This window comes from Heterodontus francisci, chromosome 34 (genome assembly GCF_036365525.1).
Source record: "Heterodontus francisci isolate sHetFra1 chromosome 34, sHetFra1.hap1, whole genome shotgun sequence".
NCBI classification, from domain to species: Eukaryota; Metazoa; Chordata; class Chondrichthyes; order Heterodontiformes; family Heterodontidae; genus Heterodontus; species Heterodontus francisci.
The window spans coordinates 36,381,674-36,404,039 of NC_090404.1; the positions used below are offsets into that span (position 1 = coordinate 36,381,674).

General features: G+C 46.2%; 1 long non-coding RNA gene across 2 annotated transcripts; it reads right to left on the minus strand.

Annotated features, from left to right (window-relative positions):
• Positions 1-1,795: 1,795 nt before the first annotated feature.
• On the minus strand, positions 1,796-18,151 carry LOC137349363 (uncharacterized). Of its 2 annotated transcripts, XR_010969351.1 has the most exons (4): positions 18,027-18,151; positions 7,956-8,079; positions 4,485-5,023; positions 1,804-2,557 (listed from the first exon to the last, which is right to left on the minus strand). It is a non-coding gene; the product is annotated as an uncharacterized lncRNA (long non-coding RNA). The 2 variants fall into 2 exon arrangements; XR_010969350.1 differs by having other exon boundaries at positions 1,796-5,023.
• Positions 18,152-22,366: the final 4,215 nt, after the last annotated feature.

A 22,366-nucleotide genomic window follows, 5' to 3' on the forward strand; every position in this document is an offset into this window, starting at 1 on the left:
AAATGCACCTTTTTTGTTCCTTCGTTCCAGCCAAATTGATTCTGTTCTGGACACCAATGGGACATCCTTTTTCTCCAACACAGCAATGTTCTCATTAATCAATACTCCGCCACCCCTTTCCCTTTCCTGAACACCTTGTATCCAGGAATATTTAACACCCAGTCCTGCCCTTCTTTGAGTCATGTCTCTGTTCTCGCCACAAGATCATATTTGCACATGGCAATCTGCACGTGGACCTCACCAATCTTATTAGCCACACTGTGTGCATTCACATACATACACATTAACCCTGATTTAGACTTTATTACTTTCTCCCTGACTCTGATCCCACCTGAGAACTTGCTATTCCCACTCAAGTGCTATCTATCTCCCCCAGTATTCTGTGCACCTTGGTGTTCTGTCTGATATTTTCCCTGGTTGCCATACCCCTGACAAGTTACCAGTTTTGCTTCCCTCCAATTGGAACTCCCTCTCAGGTTTCCATCCCCTTACCAATCTAGTTTAAACCCTCCCCAACAGCACGAGTAATCTCCCTGTGAGGATATTAGTCCCAGTCCTGCTAAGAAGCAACCCGTCCATCTTGTACGGGTCCCACCTGCCCCTGCACGAGTCCCAGTGCGTCAGAAATCTGATGTCGTCCCTCCCACACCAGTTCTCCAACCACCTGTTCAATCGGTCAATTCTTGTATTCCCATGCTCACTTGCACATGGGAGTAGGAGTAATCCTGAGATAACTGCTTTTGAGGCCCTGCTTTTTTAATCTCCTTCCTAGTTCCCTAAAATTTGTTGTCAGGACCTCATTTACCCTTTCCATCTATGTTAATGGTGCCAACGTGGACCACGACCTCTGGCTGTTGACCTTCCCCCAGATAAATGTCCTGTAGCCGTTCCGTGACATCCTTGATCCTGGCACCAGGGAGGCAACACACCACCCTGGAGTCCAACCTACGGCTGCGGAACTTCTGTGTTCCCCTGACTAATGAATGCCCCATCACGACTGCTCTTCCACTCTTCCTCCTCCCCTCTTGTGCAGCTGAGCCACCTGTGGTGCCAAAAACATGGCTCTGTCTGCACTCCTCTGAGGAACCATCACCCTCACCAGTATCCAAAATGGAAAGCCGATTATCAAGTGAGATCATATCAGGGGACTCCTGCACTACCTGCCTGGTTCTCTTAGACTGTCTGTCGGTTACCCATTCCTTATCCTCTTTCATGCTTCTAACCTGTGGTGTGATCACCTCCCTAAACCTGCTATCCATGTCGTTCTCTGCACAGTGACTCCAGCCACTGCTCGAGATCCAAACCCTAGAGCTCAAGCTTGTGCAGCCGGTGACACTTCCTGCAGATGTGTTTGTCTAGGACACATGGTGCGTCCACGACATCCCACATGTCACAAGCTGTGCTTTGTACTCAGCCAAGCTGCCGTGCCAGACCTTAACTTAACCGACTATTTAGAAGGAGAATATTTGACCAGTTACTCACCAACCAGCTCCTTCCACTGCACAGAAACAAGAACCAAATACTGGAGGACTGAAAAAGTAGAAATAAAAGGAGCACCTCCTCTCCTTCACTGAACTCACCACTCAGCAAACACATACCTCCAGACTCTGTTTACAATCTGCACTCCTTATCAATCTTTTAGTCATTCTTTACTGTTTTTCTATATTCTGTCCAACATTCTGACCTGCCACCCATCTTTGTGCAATTCCATTCCTTTAATTTTGATATTAACTTTAACATTTACAGTAAACCATGGTTAGTGAGTCTTCCCCACTCCGAATCCTGTTCATACTGAGAATCCCAGGGTGGAGAGCTGGGATATCCTGTCTCAAAACACAGTCACAGAGACACAGCATCATTTACAGCACAGAACAAGGCCATTTGGCCCATCAATTCCATGTCAGCTCTCCAGGGAGCAATCCACCCAGTCCCACATCAGCCCAAAGCCCTGCAAGTTTATTTCTATGAAATTTTCCCTCAATCTCCTTTGCTCCAAGGAGAACAACCCCAACTTCTCCAACCTACCCTTGTGAACTCTCTGCTGTGTCAGCAGGTGTGATAACTGAGTGAATCCCTTCCCACACACTGAGCAGGTGAACGGCCTCTCCCCAGTGTGACTGAGTTAATGAATATTCAGCTTTGATGGAGAACCGAATCCCTTCCCACAGTCCCCACATTTCCACGGTTTCTCCATGGTGAGGGTGTCCTTGTGTCTCTCCAGGTTGGATGATCAGTTGAAGCCTCGTTCACACACAGAACACGTGTACAGTTTCTCCCCGCTGTGAATGGTGTGATGTTTTCTCAGGCTGTGTAACTGGTTAAAGCTCTTTCCACAGTCAGTCACTGGAACACTCTCACTCGGGTGTGTGTGTCTCGGTGCTTTTCCAGTCACACTGATGTTTGAAATATTTTCCCACAGGCAGAACAGACAAACATTTCTCCTTCCACATTCTCAGTCCGATGATATTCAGGTCCTGATGAATCGAGTGTTTCTGTCAGATCTTGATGTGATGCTTGGTTTGAATTTCCCGTCAATAAATACTCCCATTCTAATACCCTGTAAAAGGAGTTTACAAAAGTCAGCATTGTCAGTCCAGGGTAGAAATTCAGAATAGACAGTTCTAGTTTCTATGGAACATTCTTTCCTCTCTTGTTTCCCCCAAACATGTGGTCCATTCAAACTAAAAGAAGCCAAATTAAGCAACAAATTGTAACAGAAGCAAAGGGAACCTTCCCAACTAAACCAGAACATTGCTCCCAGTGTCCACGAGACACTCCGTATCCTGAGGTGTCCACCGGTTGCAGAAGGCCACCCTGGCACAGACAAGACCACGGAAGACAGGGCAGCAGCTAAAGTGACACCCCCACTCCCAACATGGTCCCTGTACATCCTGGACCTACACATTGTTTCTCAGCCTGAGCGAGAGAGAGATGGAGAAGGTGAGAACTGAGTGTTCAAATATACAAACCTGGGTGGGTTTGGGGTGGATGAGGTGAGGGAGAGGAGGGCATTGGGGGGACTGGGGGTTTTGGAAGGGCATGTGATCGAAAGGGCTGTGGGTGTGGGTGGAGTTTTAACCAGGCCCAAGAGCAGGTCCCAGAAAAGATCCTCCAACCTCCCCACCCCACCTCCACACCGAGTGGCCAGAGATTAGGAGAATGGGGTTAAACTGTAACCAAGGCCATTGATAAGGTCACACTAGGCAGACTGGTCATGAAAATAAAAGCAAAGCAGCAAGTTAGAGCCAAAATTGACTCAGAGGCAGGAAGCAAAGGGTAATGGTTGATGAGTGTTTGTGTGACTGGAAGGCTGTTTTCAGTGAGGTTCTGCAGGGATCAGTACTGGGTCCTTTGCTTTTTGTTCTATATATCAATGGTTTGGACTTGAATGTAGGGGGTTTGATTAAAAACTTTGCAGATGATACAAAAACTGACCATGTAGTTGATAATGAAGAAGAAAGCTGTAAACTGCAGGAAGATATCAATGGACTGGTCAGATGGGCAGAATAGTGACAAATGGAATTCAATCCGGACAAGTGTGAGGTAATGTATTTGGAGACAGCCAACAAGGCAAGGGAATACACAATAAATGGTAGGATATTGAGAAGTATAGAGGAACAGAGGGAACTTGGAGTGCATGTTCATAGATCCCTGAATATGGCTGGGCAGGTAGATAAGGCGGAAGGGATACTTGCCTTTATTGGCCAAGGCAGAGAACATAAGAGCATGGAGGTTACTCTGGAAATGTATAAACCACTGGTTAGAACACAGCTGGAGGACTGTGTACAGTTCTGGTCACTGCACTGTAGGAAAGATGTGGCTATATTAGAGAGGGTACAGAAGAGATTTACGAGGATGTTGTCTGGATTGGAGAATTTTCGTTCTGAGGAAATATTGGATAGGTGAGGGTTGTTTTTTTTGGAACAGAGGAGGCTGAGGGGAGACTGAATTGAAGTGTAGAAAATGATGATGGGTCGAAATAGAGTGGTTAGGAAGGACCTATTCCCCTTGGTTGAGGGGCCCATAACCAGGGGCATCGATTTATGGTAAGAGGTAGGAAATTTAAAAGGGATTTGAGGGGAAATGTTTTCAACCAGAGGGCAGTGGGGATCTACAACTCACTGCCTGGGAGGGTGGTAGAGGCAGAAACCTTCAAAACAATTAGTGCCCTAACCTACAAGTGTATTATTACGACCAACCGCTCAAGTCAAAGCCCCCCAATCAAAATATACAGTTTTGATAGTGGTGGGAGAAACACACTGTTGATTCAGTCCTGTCCCTCACAGATCGCCTGACATTTTAAACATTCCAAATTAAGGAAAGATCCAGCCAAATTGTACCATCTATTAACCCCCGAATAAGGCAAACCAAACCAGGTGTCTTTAGATCAACGAATTAAGTGTTTAATTCGAAAAACTAACTTCTTAAACACTACTAACATATAAACATTTTAAACAGAAAAAATAGTGTCTTTGCATATTTACGCTCCTGCTGAAGTGAAATCTTCCTAAGTGGAATAGTCCAAGGTTGCTTGAAGTCCTTACAGCCGTCTGATTGGGGGTGGGGGGGGAGGTGGTGGGGGGAGAAAATAAAACAGTAGAGCAGTTCATAGTCTAGTTCAGCAGTTGAATTGATGCTGTTCTTCTCCAGCGATAAATTTCAACAATTACAGTTCAGTAGTTAAAGGAATTGGTTATCTTCTTTTATGAAATTAATCTGACTTGATATAAAAAAAATTTTGAGAGTATAATAATTAGGGTCTAAATAAACCAAGAGAGAGCTCTCTTTTCCTTCAGTATATGCTGGATGATCATCTGTGTCTGTCTCTGTTAACGGTGTCTCAAATGCTAGTTTTTCAACCAGTTTCAAATGTCAATTGGAAACAATGTACCTCTCGATCTTCAGACTCTGAGTGGCTGTATCCTGGGGCAACGAGAATACATTCTTTGACTCAGTCTCTGGAGCTTGTTGCCTTAAAGCAGTACTGTTCCTTTTCCAGCCTTAAAGGCACACTGCATTCTTCCTGGAAAAAAAATACAGGATCATAACACGATGGACCAACAGCTGGAAAGAAGGATTAGGCTGGATGGCTCAGCCAGCGAGGGCACGCTGGGCCGAATGGCCTCCTTCCGTACTGTAAATTTCCAGGATTCTAAGTTGAGGAGCAGCCCATTCAGGTAATGATACAGGGGCTGTAACCTCTCACACTGAATATATACATGGCCCATGGACTCTTCAAGGCTGCAAACATCACATGCAGCCTGAGAGTGGGTGAAGCTGCTTAAAACCCTATTGTCCAGGATGCCCCATCTCCTGGGCACTCGGACCCAGTTGGAAACAGAATTTGTCAGGTCCTGTTTGCTCTCTGTGCCCTCACCAAGATGGCTGTGCTTGCACCCTGACCCCGCCCTGTCCAAGATAGCGGCCAGTGACCCCTCTTCCCCGGACCTGTCACCATGAGGTAAACACGGGGCCTCTTGGCCGACCAGTCCACCCAAGGCTCCAATTCCTCCCCTGTCCCCACATCTCCTCTCACCTCCCGAGCCACCTGGTCCATCTCAGTCCATCTCCATTACCTACGCTGGACATGCTCAGTGCACAGTTCGATCCCACGCCAATGCACTCAGCCCCTGTGGTCATTGAAAAGGGACTGACCCTTATCACGGGAGTCCTGGGTAATGAATCCTGCACTGAAAGCTCCAAATATTGAATGGATGATTTTGTGTCATCCCATTGAGATCAGGGTCAGAGAGACAATGGAGAAAATTATTAAATAAATTATACAGAAACCCGAGTGCCCGGGACATCAACTATAGTGTGAAGTACACTGGGAATTCTGTTCTTCACCTACATTTGGACTCAGGAATTAGAGGGATGTTTTCATAACTTGTAGTTGACACCAAACTGGATGATAGAACTAATAATGAGGAGGAGTGCATTGAAATCCAGGAAGACAGAAACAGGCTGGCAGACTGGACAGATAAATGGGAAATGAAATTCAACATAGTGAAATGTGAACTGGTTCATTGTGGGAGGAGGAATAAGGAGGCCAGTTATTGGTTAGAATGTAAGAAATTAAATGGAGCAGAGGAGCAAAGAGATCTGGGAACAGAGTCACATAAATCACTAAAAGGAGCAACACAAGTGGATAAGAGAGCAAAGAAAGAGTTGATGTTCTTTTCTAGAGGAAGACAATGTAACAGCAGGGAGGGAATGTTAAATTTATAGAGAACCTCACTAAGAAGGACTGTGAGCAGTTCTGGTCTCCAGATTAAAAAAGGATATTGAAGACTGAAGAAAGTGCAGAATAGATTTACAAAGATGTCACCAGAGAGGATGTTACTATCCAGCAAGATTGAGCAGGCTGGGGATCCTTTCTCTGGAAAAGAGAAGACTAGGAGGAGATCTGATAGAGGTCTTTAAAATTATCAGTCAGTCAGAACAAGGGGGCAGCAATATAATACAGACATTAACAGGTCAAATAGAGAACTTAGGAGGAATTTCTCTACTCAGAGAGTGGTGAGAATGTGGAACTCACTGCCATGTGGAGTGGTTGAAGGTGATAACAATGATGTGTTTAAGGGGAGGCTCAATACATTTATGAGGGAAAAGGGAATAGAGGGATATGGGGACAGAGTGGGACAAGGTAATCAGATTGGGAGGAGGCTCATGTGGATTATAAACAGCAACACAGACTAGTGGGGCTGAACGGCCTGTTTCTGGGCTGTAATTCTGTGTACATTCAGCCTGGGTGGATTAATGCTCAGGTTCACTGGGCCCAGGGGTGGATTAATGAAAGTTATGGCTCTAAGTTTTAGACGATGCTGCCGAGTATTGCAGGTGATGGAGAAGAGTTTCTCTCTCTCTACCCTATCAGTTTCAATTAATATCTTGAAAACTTTGATTAAATCACCCCTTAATCTTCTGAATTCCAGGGACTACAACCCTCACAGTGAGGTGAATCATTCTGGCAGAAGGAATAGGGAGAGGCAACATACACTTAATGGTACAGTTCTAAAGAGTTTACAGGGATAGAGGGACCTGAGGGTTCATGTGCAGAGATCACTGAAAGTGGAAGGATGTGTTGAGGGAACAGCTGGCAAAGCAAATGGGATCTTGGGCCTCATAAATAGAGGTATTGAACACAAAAGGAAGGAAGTGATGCTGAACATTTATAAAGCTCTGGTTCGGCCACAACTAGAGTATTGCATCCAGTTCTGGTCACCACACTTTCGGAAGGATGTGAAGGTCCTTGAGAGGGTGCAGAGATTTATCAGAATGGTTCCTGAGATGAGAGAATTTAACTACAAGGTTAGGTTGGAGGAGCTGGTGTTGTTCTCCTTGGAGCAAAGGAGATTGAGGGGAGATCTGATAGAGGTGTTGAAAATGATGACAGGTTTAGATAAGGCAGACCAAGAAAAGCTGTTCCCATTAGCTGATGATACAAGGATTAGTGGACACAGATTCAGGTTTTGAGATACAGGAGGGATGTGAGGAAGCAGTTTATTTACACAGTGAGTGGTAATGACCTGGAACTCACTGCCTACGAGGGTGGTGGAAGTGGAGACGATCAATGATTACAAAAGGAAATTAGATGGACACTTGAGGGAAATAAACCTGCAGGACTACGGGGATAGAGTGGGTGAATGGGACTGACTGGATTGTTCTACAGAGAGCTGGGATGGAATCAAAAAGCTCAATGTCCTCCTTCTGTGCTGTAATGACTCTGATTCATTTGTGTAATCTCTCCTCGTAATTTAACCCTTGGAGTCCAGGTATCATTCAGGTAAATCTACACTGCACTCCCTCCAAGGCCATTATATCCTTCCGAAGGTGTGGTGCCCAGAACTGAACACAATACTCCAGGTGTGGTCTAACCAGGGCTTTGTGTATCTCAGTGCTTTTCCACTCTCACTGATACCTGAAATCTTTTCCCACAGACAGAACAGACAAACCTTTCTCCTTCCACATTCAAAGGCCGATGATATTCAGGTCCTGATGTATCAAGTGACTCTGTCAGATCTTGATGTGATGTTTGGCTCGAGATTCCCCATCTGCATATCCCCTGCTTCTCAGCCCCTGTAAAAGGAGTTTACAAAAACCATCACTGTCAGTCCAGGATAGAAATTCACAACATTCTCTCCTCCTGCTTCCTGGCCCAGGATGACTGTGCATGCACCCTGCTGTACATTGTCCTGAGGGAGGCCACACACCAGCCTGGATTCACGTCTGCGGCTGCAGAAACGCCTGTGTATTCCCCTATCAAATCTCCTATCACTATTGCTCAGTCAGTCAGCTTTGTGACCCTCTGTGAAGCTGATCCAACGGTGCTGCCATGGCCTTGACTCTGGCTGCACTCCTTAGATGAACCATCACTTTCATCAGTATTCAGAACTGAATACTGGTTGGAGAGTGAGATGCACTCAGGGGTCTCCTGCATTCCCTGCCTGTTTCTTCTTGACTGTCAGTTGGCCACCCATTGCCTCTCTCCCTGCATACTCTTAAGCTGCAGGGTGACCATATCTATAAACGTGCTATCCACAAATCTCTCACCTCATGGATGCACCGCAGTGACACCAGCTGCAGTTCATGCTCCGAAAACCGGAGTTCGAGCTGCTGCAACTTGTTTTATCTTCATCCATGTGATGTGGGTGTTGCTGGCTCGGCCAGTATTTATTGCCCATCCCAAACTGCCCTTGACAACTGAGAGGCTCGCTCGGCCATTTCAGAGGGCATTTCAGAGTCAGCCACATTGCTGTGGATCTGGAGTCACATGTCGGCCAGACCAGGTAATGACAACAGATTTCCCATTAGTGAACCAGATGGATTTTTTAATTGCAGATTTATTAATTGAATTTAAATGTCACCATCTGCCGTGGTGGGAATCGAACCCATGTTCCAGTGACATTACCCCGATGTCACCACCTCCCCCAATGATACCTCCTACACAAATGGTTATCTGGAGTTGGCACATTACACAGGATGTGCACTCCAGAGGTCGGAGCAGCCCCACCATTGGCAGGAATTTGGGACTTGTAACTGCAAAGGCTTTTGTCATCAAAAAGGACTGTGTAATGTATCAGTGTGGTGTGAGATAGTCAAGTGTTGAATAAGTAAAGAAAATATCTTTGTAAATAGCTGTCACCACAATTTACAATCAAAGTGCTATTTAGATAATTGTGGATTTCTTTTAGTTTAGTTATTAGAACAAAAGACTTAAAATGTGAAATCTTGTCTAATTTATTAGTGTGGTCTGGGGATTCATATCTCATTTTTCATATTGACAATCTGTGAGGTCGGAACAACTGGAAAGTGGGATCAACAGATACAATGGGCAGAATGGCCTCCTCCTGTGCTGTAAATAGAGTCAGAGAGTTATACAGCACAGAAACAGGCCCTTCGGCCCATCGTGTCCGTGCCGGCCATCAAGCACCTAACTATTCTAATCCCATTTTCCAGCACTTGGCCCATAGTCTTGTATGCTATGGTGTTTCAAGTGCTCATCTAAATACATGGTTAAATGTTGTGAGGGTTCCGGCCTCTACCACCTCTTCAGGCAGTGCTTTTCAGATTCCAACCACCCTCTGGGTGAAACTTGTTTTTTCCCACAAATCCTCTCTAAACCTCCTGCCCCTTACCTTAAAATCAATGTCTCCTGGTTATTGACACCTCCACGAAGGGAAAAAGTTTCTTCCTATCGAACCTATCAATGCCCCTCATAAATTTGAATACCTCAATCATATCCCCCTTCAGCCTTCTCTGCTCTAACGAAAACAACCCCAGCCTTTTCAGTCTCTCTTCATACCTGAAATGCTCCAGCCCAGGCAACATCCTGGTGAATCTCCACTGCACCCTCTCCAGTGCAATCACATCCTTCCTATTGTGTGGTGCCTTGAACTGTACACAGTACTCCAGCTGTGGCCTAACTCGCGTTTTATAAAAGCTCCACCATAACCTCCCTGCTCTTATATTCTATGCCTCAGCTGATAAAGGCAAGTATCCCATATGCCTTCCAAACCACCTTATCTACCTGTGCTGCTGCCTTCAGTGATCTATGGACAAGTACACCAAGGCCCCTCTGACCTTCATTACTTCCTAGGGTCCTCCCATCCATTGTATATTCCCTTGCCTTGTTAGTCCTCCCAAAATGCATCACCTCACATTTCTCAGGATTAAATTCCATTTGCCACTGCTCTGCCCATCTATATCGTCCTGTAATCTAAGGCTTTCCTCCTCACTATTTACGACACCACCAATTTTCATGTCAACTGCGAATTTGCTGATCATACCTCCTATATTCACATATAAATCATTAATGTACACTACAAACAGTAAGGGTCCCAGTACCGAACCCTGCGGCACACCACTGATCTCAGGTTTCCACTCGCAAAAACAACCCTCGACCATCACCCTCTGCCTCCTGCCACTAAGCCAATTTTGGATCCAATTTGCCAAATTGCCCTGGATCCCATGGGCTCTGACCTTCTTAACCACTCTCCCAAGTGGGATCTTATCAAAAGCTGACTGAAATCCATGCAGACTACATCAACTGCTTTACCCTCATCTACACACCTAATCACTGCCTTGAAAAATTCAATCAGGTTAGTTAGACACGATCTCCCCCTGACAAAGCCATGTTGACTATCCCTGATTAATCCCTGCCTCTCCAACTGGAGATTAATCCTGTCCCTCAGAACTTTTTCCAATATTTTCCCAACCACTGATGTTGGACTCACTGGCCTGTAAGTACCTGGTTTATCCCTGCTACCCGTCTTGATAATGGCACCACATTCGTAGTCCTCCAGTCCTCTGGTACCTCTCCTGTGACCAGAGAGGATCTGAAAATTTATGTCAGAGCCCCTGCTATCTCCTCCCTTGCCTCACATAACAGCCTGGGATACATCTCATCTGGGACTGGGGATTTATCAACTTTTAAGCCCGCTAAAACAGCTAATACTTCCTCACTTTCAATGCTAATATGTTCAAGTGTATCACAATCCCCCTCCCTGATCTCTACACCTGCATCATCCTTCTCCATAGTGAACAGATGCAAAGTAATCATTTAAAACCTCACCTATGTCCTCCGGCTCCACACACAGATTGGCACTTTGGTCCCTAATGGGCCCCACTCTTTCACTGGTTATCCTCTTGCCCTTAATATACTTAGAAAATGCCTTCGCATTTTCCTTGATCTTGCCCGCCAGTGTTTTTTCATGCCCCATCTTTGCTCTCCTAATTACTTTTTTTTGTACCCCCCCCCCCCCCCCCCCCCCAGCCGCCACCACCCCACTACACTTTCTATACTCCTCCAGGTCCTCTGCTGTTTTCAGCACTTTGAATCTGGTATAAGCCTCCTTTTTTTTCCTGATCCAATCTTCTATATCCCTTGACATCCAGGGTTCCCTGGACTTGTTGGTCCTCCCCTTCACTTTTACGGGTACATGTTGCCTCTGAACCCTCACTATTTCCTCTTTGAATGACTCCCACTGGTCTGATGCAGACTTTCCTACAAGTTGCTGCTCCCAGTCCACTTTGGCCAGATCCTGTTTTATCATATTGAAATCAGCCTTCCCCCAATTCAGTACTTTTATTTCCAGCCCGCCTTTGTCTTTTTCTTAGAGTTATGGTCACTATCCCCGAAATGCACCCCCACTGACACTTCTACCACTTGTCCAGCATCATTCCCTAGGATTAGGTCCAGTACTGCGCCTTTTCGTGTTGCACTTTCTCGGTACTGGCTCAAAAAAGTCTCCTGTATATATTTTAAGAATTCCGCCCCCTTTAAGTCTTTTACACTCAGACCATCCCAGTTGATATCAGGTTAGTTGAAATCCCCTAATATTATTACTCCATTATTTTTACACCTCTCTGAGATTTACCTACATATCTGCTCCTCTATCTCTCCCTGACTGTTTGGAGGCCTGTAGTACACTCCCAGCCAAGTGATTGCCCCCTTTTTGTTTTTAAGTTCTACTCATCTGGCCTCATGTGAAGAACCTTCTCAGATATCATCCCTCCTTACAGCAGTAATTGACTCCTTGATCAACAGAGCAATGCGACCTCCTCTTTTATCCATTCTCCTGTCACACCTGAAGATTCTATAGCCTGGAATATTGAGCTGCCAGTCCTGCCCTTCTCTCAACCATCTCTGTGATAGCAACTATATCATAATTACATGTGCTAATCAACGCCCTCAATTCATCTGTCATGCATTAAAATAAATGCAATACAACCTTGCATTTGTCACTTGTGCCTTAACAGGTCTATATTTGCTCTGCCTAACAGACTGACTCAGTTTCTCTTCTATATTTGACTGAGCATCACCCGCTCCTATACCTCCACTCTGTATCCCATTCCTCTGCCAAATGTGTTGAAACTGCCCCCAACAGCACTCGTAAACCTCCCGGCAAGGATGTTCATCCAACTTGTACAGGTCCCACCTTTGCCAGAAACAGACCCAGTGATCCAGGAAGCTAAAGCCCTCCCTCCTGCACCATCTCTTCAGCCACGCATTCATTTGCTCTTTCCTCCTATTCCTATACTCACTAGCATGTGGCACTGGAGTAATCCAGAGATTACAACCTTTGAGGTCCTGCTTTTTAATCTGCTACCTGGCTCCCTCAATTATTGTTTCAGGTCCTCATCCTCTTTTTACCTCCGTCATTGGTACCAATGTGTTCCACGATCTCTGACTGTTCACCCCCCCTTCAGAATGTCTTGCAGCCATTCCGTGACTAACTTGACCCAAGCACCAGGGAGGCAACATACCATCCTGAAGTCACGTTTGTGGCCACAGAAATGCCTATCTGTATCCCTAACGATAGAATCCATTATCAGTATAGTTCTTCCAGTCCTTTTCCTCCCCTGCTGTGCAGCAGAGCCATGCGTGGTAACACTAACTTGGCTGTTGCTGCTTTCCCCTGGGAGGTCATTCCCCCCAACAGTATCCAAAGTGGTCTATCTGTTTGAGAGGGGGATGGCCACAGGGGACTCCTGCACTACCTGCCTGTGCCTACTACTCCATCTGGTGGTCACCCATCTCATTTCTGCCTGTGCAGCCATTACCTGCAGTGTGACCACCTCTCTAAATGTGCTATCCACAACGTCCTCAGCATCGCGGATGCTCCACAGTGAATCCACCTGCAGCCCCAGCTCCATAATGCGGGTAGTCAGTAGCTGCAGCTGGATCCACTTCCTGCACACATGGTCGTCAGGGACACTGGAAGCATCCCTGATTTCCCAAATAGCGCAGGAGGAGCATATCACGGGGCTGAGCTCTCCTGCCATGCCTTACCTTTAGATTGATTAGTTACTCCCTTTAAAAGATATTAATTACACTGGAGGCTTGTTCTACTCCAAACACTACCCACGACAATCTAAATTACTCGAATTGAAAAAAAACACACTCTTAGTACTCACTTTATCACTCGAGGTCTTTTTTCAAACAAAAAACAACTTTCCCCTTATTTTTTAAAGCTAATTAAATTGACTAACAGTTGTTAATTACCCAACCAATCACAAACAAAGAACAAAGAACAATTCAGCACAGGAACAGGCCATTCGGCCCTCCAAGCCTGCGTCAATCTTGATGCCTGCCGAAACTAACATCTTCTGCACTTCCGGGGCCCATATCGCTCTATTCCCTTCCTATTCATATATTTGTCAAGATGTCTCTTAGACGTCGCTATCGTATCTGCTTCCACCACCTCCCCTGGCAGCAAGTTCCAGGCACTCACCACCCTCTGTGTAAAGAACTTGCCTCACACATCCCCTCTAAACTTTGCCCCATGCACTTCAAACCTATGTTCCCTAGTAACTGACTCTTCCACCCTGAGAAAAAGCTTCTGACTATCCACTCTGTCCATGTCGCTCATAACTTTGTAAACCTCTATCATGTCGCCCCTCCACCTCCATTGTTCCAGTGAAAACAATCCGAGTTTTTCCAACCTCTCCTCATAGCTAATGCCCTCCAGACCAGGCAACATCCTGGTAAACCTCCTCTGTACCCTCTCCAAAGCCTCCACGTCCTTCTGGTAGTGTGGTGACCAGAATTGCACGCAATATTCTAAGTGTGGCCAAACTAAAGTTCTGTACAGCTGCAGCATGACTTGCCAATTTTTATACTCTATGCCCCGACCGATGAAGGCAAGCATGCCGTATGCCTACTTGACTGCCTTATCCACCTGCGTTGCCACTTTCAGTGACCTGTGGACCTGTACGCCCAGATCTCTCTGCCTGTCAATACTCCTAAGGGTTCTGCCATTTACTGTATACCTCCCACCTGCATTAGACCTTCCAAAATGTATTACCTCACATTTGTCCTGATTAAACTCCATCTGCCATTTCTCCGCACAAGTCTCCAACTGATCTATATCCTGCTGTATCCTCAGACAATCCTCATCATTATCCGCAACTCCACCAACCTTTGTGTCGTCCGCAAACTTACTAATCAGACCAGCTACATTTTCCTCCAAATCATTTATATATACTACAAACAGCAAAGGTCCCAGCACTGATCCCTGCGGAACACCACTAGTCACATCCCTCCATTCAGAAAAACACCCATCCACTGTTACCCTCTGTCTTCTGTGACTGAGCCAGTTCCGTATCCATCTTGCCAGTTCACCTCTGATCCCATGTGACTTCAGCTTTTGCACCAGTCTGCCCTGCGGGACCTTGTCAAAGCCTTTACTAAAGTCCATATAGACAACATCCACCGCCCTTCCCTCATCAATCATCTTCGTCACTTCCTCAAAAAACTCAATCAAATTAGTAAGACACGACCTCCCCTTCACAAAACCATGCTGCCTCTCGCTAATAAATTCGTTTGTTTCCAATGGGAGTAAATCCTGTCCCGAAGAATCCTCTCTAATAATTTCCCTTCCACTGATGTAAGGCTCACCGCCCTATAATTTCCTGGATTATCCTTGCCACCCTTCTTAAACAAAGCAACAACATTGGCTATTCTCCAGTCCTCTGGGACCTCACCTGTAGCCAATGATGATGCAAAGATTTCTGTCAAGGTCCCAGCAATTTCTTCCCTTGCCTCCCTCAGTATTCTGGGGTAGATCCCATCAGGCCCTGGGGACTTATCCACCTTAATGCTTTGCAAGACACCCAACACCTCCTCCTTTTTAATAATGAGATGACTGAGACTATTTGCACTCCCTTCCCTATGCTCATCATCCACCAAGTCCTTCTCCTTGGTGAATACTGATGCAAAGTACTCATTTAGCACCTCACCCATTTCCTCTGGCTCCACGCATAGATTCCCATCTCTGTCCTTGAGTGGGCCAACCCTTTGCCTGGTTACCCTCTTGCTCTTTATATATGTATAAAAAGCCTTGGGATTTTCCTTAATGCTGTTTGCCAATGACTTTTCATGACCCATTTTAGCCCTCCTAACTCCTTGCTTAAGTTCCTTTCTACTGTCTTTATATTCCTCAAGTGCTTCATCTGTTCCTAGCCTTCCAGCCCTTACAAATGCTTCCTTTTTCTTTTTGACTGGGCTCACAATATCCCGTGTTATCCAAGCCTCCCGAAACTTGCCAAACTTGTCTTTATTCCTCACAGGAACATGCTGGTCCTGGATTCTAATCAGCTGACGTTTGAAAGACTCCCACGTCAGATGTTGATTTACCCTCAAACAGCCGCCCCCAAACTAAATTCGTCGGTTCCTGCCTAATATTGTTATATTTAGCCTTCCCCCAATTTAGCACCTTCACCCGAGGACTACTCTTATCTTTATCCACAAGTACCTTAAAGCTTATGGAATTATGGTCACTGCTCCCGAAATGCTCCCCCACTGAAACTTCGACCAGCTGGCCGGGCTCATTCCCCAATGCCAGGTCCAGAATGGCCCCATCCCTAGTTGGACTATCTACATACTGTTTCAAGAAGCCCTCCTGGATGCTCCTCACAAATTCTGCCCCATCCAAGCCCCTAGCACTAAGTGAGTCCCAGTCAATATTGGGAAAGTTAAAATCACCCACCACTACAACCCTGTTACCTTTACATCTTTCCAAAATCTGTCAACATATCTGCTCCTCTACCTCCCACTGGCTGTTGGGAGGCCTGCAGTAAACCCCCAACATTGTGACTGCACCCTTCCTATTCCTGAGCTCCACCCATATTGCCTTGCTGTATGATCCCTGAGGTGTCCTCCCGCAGTACAGCTGTGATATTCTCCTTAACCAGTAATGCAACTCCCCCACCCCTTTTACATCCCCCTCTATCCCACCTGAAGCTTCTAAAGCCTGGAACATTTAGCTGCCAATCCTACCCTTCCCTCAACAAAGTCTCTGTAACAGCAACAACATCATATTTCCAAGTACTAATCCAAGCTCTAAGTTCATCTGCCTTACCTGTTATACTTCTCGCATTGAAACAAATGCACTTCAGCCCATCAGTCCCGCTGTGCTCAGCAACATCTCCCTGCCTGCTCTTCCTCTTCGTCCCACTGGCCTTATTTACTATGTCTTCCTCATTTACTTCACTAGCTGTCCTACTGCTCTGGTTCCCACCTCCCTGCCACACTAGTTTAAACCCTCCCGAATGACACTAGCAAACCTTGCAGCCAGGATATTAGTGCCCTTCCAGTTTAGATGCAACCCGTCTTTCTTGTACAGGTCCCATCTTTCCCTGAAGAGAGCCCAATGGTCCAGATATCTGAAACCCTCCCTTCTACACCAGCTGCTCAGCCACGTGTTTAGCTGCACTATCTTCCGATTTCTAGCCTCACTGGCACGTGGCACAGGGAGTAATCCAGAGATTACAACCCAAGAGGTCCTGTTTTTTAACTTACTATTTAACTCCCTAAACTCCCCCTGCAGGACATCACTCTTCCTGCCTATGTCATTGGCACCGATGTGTACCACAACCTCTGGCTGTTCACCCTCCCACTTCACAATGCCCTCTGTCCGTTCAGAGACATCCTTGACCCTGGCACCAGGGAGGCAACATACCTTCCTGGAGTCTCTTTCACATCCACAGAAGCGCCTATCTGTGTCCCTGACTATAGAGTCCCCTATAACTATTACTCTTCTGCACTTTGTCCCTCCTTGCTGAACAACAGTGCCAACCGTGGTGCCACTGCTCTGGCTGCTGCTGTTTTCTCCTGATAGGCCACCCCCCCAACAGTATCCAAAACGGTATACTTGTTAGAGAGGGGGATAGCCACAGGGGATTCCTGCACTGACTGCCTGCCCCTTCTAGCGGTCACCCATCTATCTGCCTGCACTTTGGGTGCAACCACTTCTCTTAAACTCCCGTCTGTGACGCTTTCCGTCATCTTGAAAATTTCCCGTGATATCACTAAGTCCTTTTTTTCCCTCTTTCGAGTCTCAGCGCATGCCAAGAGGCACAGGGAGCCTGTCGTCGCTCTGGATCAGCTTCCTCACAGGTCCACCATTCGTCGCTCCGCTACCAGATAAGTAAGGGCATTGAGCCCCGCTCTTTATTTATAGCCTGCCATGTTTTATGTTTTCTATTTTCTATTGCACAGGATGTTCACTGCAGAGGTTGCAGCAGCCCTGCAATTGCTCCAGCTATTAGGTAATAAACTTGCTACTACGAGCGGCGCAGTGGTGAGCACCGCAGCCTCACAGCTCCAGCGATTCTGGGTTCTCCCTGTGACCGCGTGGGTTTCTGCTGGGTGCTCCGGTTTCCTCCCAAAGCCAAAGATTTGCAGGTTGATAGGTAAATTGGCGATTGTAAATTGCCCCGAGTGTAGGTAGGTGGTAGGGGAATTGAGGGGATGTGGTAGGAATATGGGATTAATGTAGGATTAATATAAATGGCTGGTTGATGGTCGGCACAGACTCGGTGTATCTCTAAATAAATAAATAATAAACCTCAATACTTAAAAATAAAAGACTACTCACCGGCTACTCACTTCCCTTCTATTGGTGTCAGTTAAATCTCAGGAAGCTGCCCCTTATTCTGATGAAAACTGGAATGTTTAATTTCCAGCTCCTTGGACAAACTTCCGAACTTTGGAGAAAGGGAAACAAAGTTACAAAACTTACCAGCCAATCAACTCACAGGCTTCCTGACTCGGAGGAAACGGGAGAAGAAACTGAGAAGTGGCGGCTCGGATAGAGAAGTCGCTGCACCATCACTTCAATGCGGCCCCTCCCTTCCCCCGGGATTCTCGCCGCATGTCCGCCGAACCCGGCGGCTCTGATTCAGGACCTGAGAGCCGTTGAAACTCGGTGTTTCCGAGGCTGCGCTCAGCTTCCGGGAGCGGCACCGCGCATGCTCCGCGGAGACAAGCGGACTCCGTGGGGCAGAGCCTTCTGACGCCTGCGTGTTGCTGTTCTTGGGGTGGAGATAGGTCGTATTTTTGCGCGCGGTGCATTCTGGGCCGTATAGGCTGCCATTTACCAGTCGGGGAATGGACGGGTAGTTCATGGTTCATACTCAGAAAAATAAAATGGTATAAAGCAGCAAACATATATTAATGGCGCGTTTGCTAGCAACGTAACCAAATAGGTGCTGCATCACTGGTACATGCGCAAATGCATCGACTGAAACGTGACTGTGCCTCAGGCAGCTGCCAGGAGTAAAGATGGCGCTGCTGAATTTGACACAAAACACGACTGAAATCCAAACCGCCTCAATGGTCGCATCCAGGTCCCTGCTCCCTCCCATGATCTTCGCTTCAATCACCGCATTCAGTTTCATGTTCAATCACAGCTTATCTTCCCCGCTCCCTCCGATGCCCTTTGATTCGTCATTTTCAATGACTCTCCGCTCTCCCACTCCCTTCCAGCGCTTATATTGGGAAGTTCAATGGCGGGGCTTCAACCCAACATTATCGGCGTTAAAAAAAAATGTTCACGGTTCACGGCTCACGGCATTGGAGTCGAAGCATGCGCAGTGCCGAACTGCTTTTCGCGGAAGCGCAATGCCAAGCAGTGTGAGTGATGGCGGCGGACAAGGTCCTTGTGAGTTGTATCACACACTGCACCCCCTTTTCCTCTGAGGATGTTTTACTGGAGTTGTGTTGCTGAGTGTTTCGAAACTCTGTCTGCTGGAGCTGGAGGAGATTATAGAGATAGTGAGGCGTGAGGGTATGGAGAGATTTGAAAGCAAGGATGAGGATTTTAAAATTGAGGTGCTATTTAACTGGGAGCCTGTGCAGGCCAGTGAGCACAGTTGTAATGGGCGAACAGGACGTGGTTCGAGTAACAACACAGGCAGCAGAGTTTTGGATGATCTAAAGTTTATGGAGGGTAGAATGTGTGATGCTGACCAGGAATGTGTTAGAATAGTCAATTTGAGAGGGAACAAATACATGAATGTAAGTTTCAGTGGCAGATGAGCTGAGACAGTGGTGAAGTCTGCCGATGTTACTGAGGTGGAACTAGGCAGTCTGAGTGATGGTGCTGATATGCAGTTGGAAGCTCATCTTGGGATCAGATATGATGCCAAGGTTATGAATGGTCTGGTTTAGCCTCAGACAGTTGCCAGGGAGAGGGATAAAGTTGGTGCCGAGGGAGTGAAGTTCGTGGCAGGAAGTGAAGACTTCCCAATCTTTAATTGGAGGAAATTTCTGTTCATCCAATACTGGATGTCAGACAGTCAGGATGGTGTGTGACTTGGAGGGGAACTTTGAGGTGATGGTGTTCACATACACCTGCTACCCTGGTCCTTCTAGATGATGGAAGTTGAGGGTTTGGGAGGTTATGGTCAAAGTTCTGGTCCAATTGTACATACATAAAATCACCCTCTTCTCCTCCCTCCCTCTCTTTTCTCTCCTCTCCCTCCTTCCTCCTATAGAGGGCAGAGTCTTGTGTAGGTCCAGACTAGTTGGCAGGTTCCCTTCCCTGAAGGACATTAGTGAACCAATTGGGGTTGTACATCAATCCAGCAGCTTTCATGGTCACTTTTTCCTATTGCCAGTCCCATGAATTACCAGATTCATTCAGTTCCATTTCACAACCTTTGTGTTTTTGTGGCCTCTCTCAGACATTTTTTCCGTTTTCAAGCAATTTCACAGGGTTTTAGAAGAGGAGGATTTGCAGTTGTGAAATGCAAAGCAAACATTTGATCGGGTTCTGAAGGACTTGGCCAATTTATCGTAACCCAAATATCACTGGATTTTGAACATGGAAGGAAAAAGCACTGATCACAGTGGGGAGAAACTGTACACGTGTTCTGTGTGTGGAAGAGGTTTCAGCCGATCATCGGGCCTGTTGAAACACAAGTGCAGTCACACTGGGAAGAAACCATGTAAATATGGGAACTGTGGAAAGGATTGAATCATCCATTTGAGCTGGAAACCCATCCATGCAGTCACACTCTGGAGAGGCTGTTCACCTGCTCTGAGTGTGGGAAGGGATTCACTCAGTCATCCAACCTGCTGAAACACCAGCGAGTTCATACTGGGGAGAGACCTTTGAAATGTCCAGATTGTGGGAATTGCTACAAATGTTCCACTGAACTGATGTCCCATCAACGTGTTCACACTGAGGAGAGACCGTTTAGGTGTTCTTATCACAGGGCTGGGTTCAAGCAATCATCTGAACTCACTGTACACCAGGGCAGTCACACTGCAGAGAGACCGTTCATCTGCTCTGTGTGTGGGAAAGGATTCATTCCTTCATCCCACCTGCTCAGACACCAGCGAGTTCACAATGGGGAGAGGCCGTTCACCTGTTCAGAACACAGTAGGGGATTCACTACTTCATCCTATCTTCTGACACACCAACGAGCTCTCACTCGAGAGAGGGCATTCTCCTGCTCTGAGTGTGGGAAGGGATTCACTCAGTCATCCAACCGGCTGACACACCAGCGAGTTCACACTGGGGAGAGGCCGTTCACCTGCTCAGAGTGTAGGAAGGGATTCACTACTTCATCCAACCGGCTGACACACCAGCGAGTTCACACTGGGGAGAGGCCATTCACCTGCTCAGAGTGCAGGAAGGGATTCACTACTCCATCCCATCTTGTGACACACCAGCGAGTTCACACTGGTGAGAGGCCAGAGTGTGAGAAGAGATTCACTATTTCATCCAACCTGCTGACACACCAGCGAGTTCACAAGTAACTCAGGGCTGAGAAATGTCCATGAAACAGCAGATTTCCAACATTGGGATTTTGGAAATCCAACAATAGGTTCTCCCTTTCCGACCGTGACAAAAAATCAAGCAGTCAGTTCTAATGTTCTTTTTTTAAAGTTGACCAAATACAAAACTGCTCGGTGGTCTTTTTACCAGTTTTTAAGTTGTGTTTATTGTTTAGACTCGGTGGAAAGGAACTTGAAGCAGGATAGTAAGTGGGTGGATCTGCATACTCCTCCACAACTTCTGTGTGTTAGTGTTCTGTAAATTTCCAAAAAGGAGGTGTGTGTATACACAGACCAATTCCCAATGTTTGTTTTTGCCTTCATGGGATATCTTCGCAGAGACCACCTGAGAACTGACACAGCTCTTTTGACATGGCTTAAAATTAATGGTGCAGGATCAGTAGCTGGCAAGTCGCTGGTCTGCAGCAAAAACATTGGTCTGTCAATAGGCATTTAAAACTTGGTTCCATTTACATTTGAATATTTTGAAGACAGAGGTAGATAGATTCTTGATAAGCAAGGAGGTGGAAGGTTATCGGGGGTAGGTGGAAATGTGGAGTAATCAGTTCAGACATGAGCTTATTGAATGACAGAGCAGGCTTAAAGGGCTGAGTGGCCGACTCCTGCTCCTAATTTGTATGTTTAGACACACACTGCTGTGTACATACAAAGTAATTTCTGAAAACACTGTACAAACTGGTTGCTGCATGTGAATATCCTGCAGTGAGTATGAGTTGTATAAACTTCATATGTCCTGTGCATTGCAGCAACTGAAGTGATCTGGAATTTCCACTTATCGGTTTGCTCAGGTGTGTGGCTGAATTCCATTCATTGTTCATCTCCACTTTCACTGTCTACTGACCCAGTCACACTGTAAACCTGGAGTCTGTGTGAAGCTGTCTTTTACACCACAGTGCTGGAAGATAAGGAGTATAACTCTGGCCATCTTTTTTTAACGTGTGGTTTGACATCGCTTAAGATTATCTGGAAAAGCTGTCGTGCACCTGGTTTTGCTTTCTGCTTCGTTCAGTTGATTATCTCAGCACAAAGTAAGAAAAAGGACCCCACTTATCGTCAAGTTTCTGGATTGTCAACATCTGTTAAATGTTTAGTTTTTATTAATTTATATACCTATTGATTTTTGCACATCACTTACCAAGGTGCAGAATGTGCAGTCTAGTATGCTTCTAAATGTTGCTTTCCAGTGAAGTTGACACATCTTCACAGAACACTTTTTACATGAAAAATCTATAAATAGGCAGAAGCAGGACATTGAGAACATGAAGCTCTGTAAAA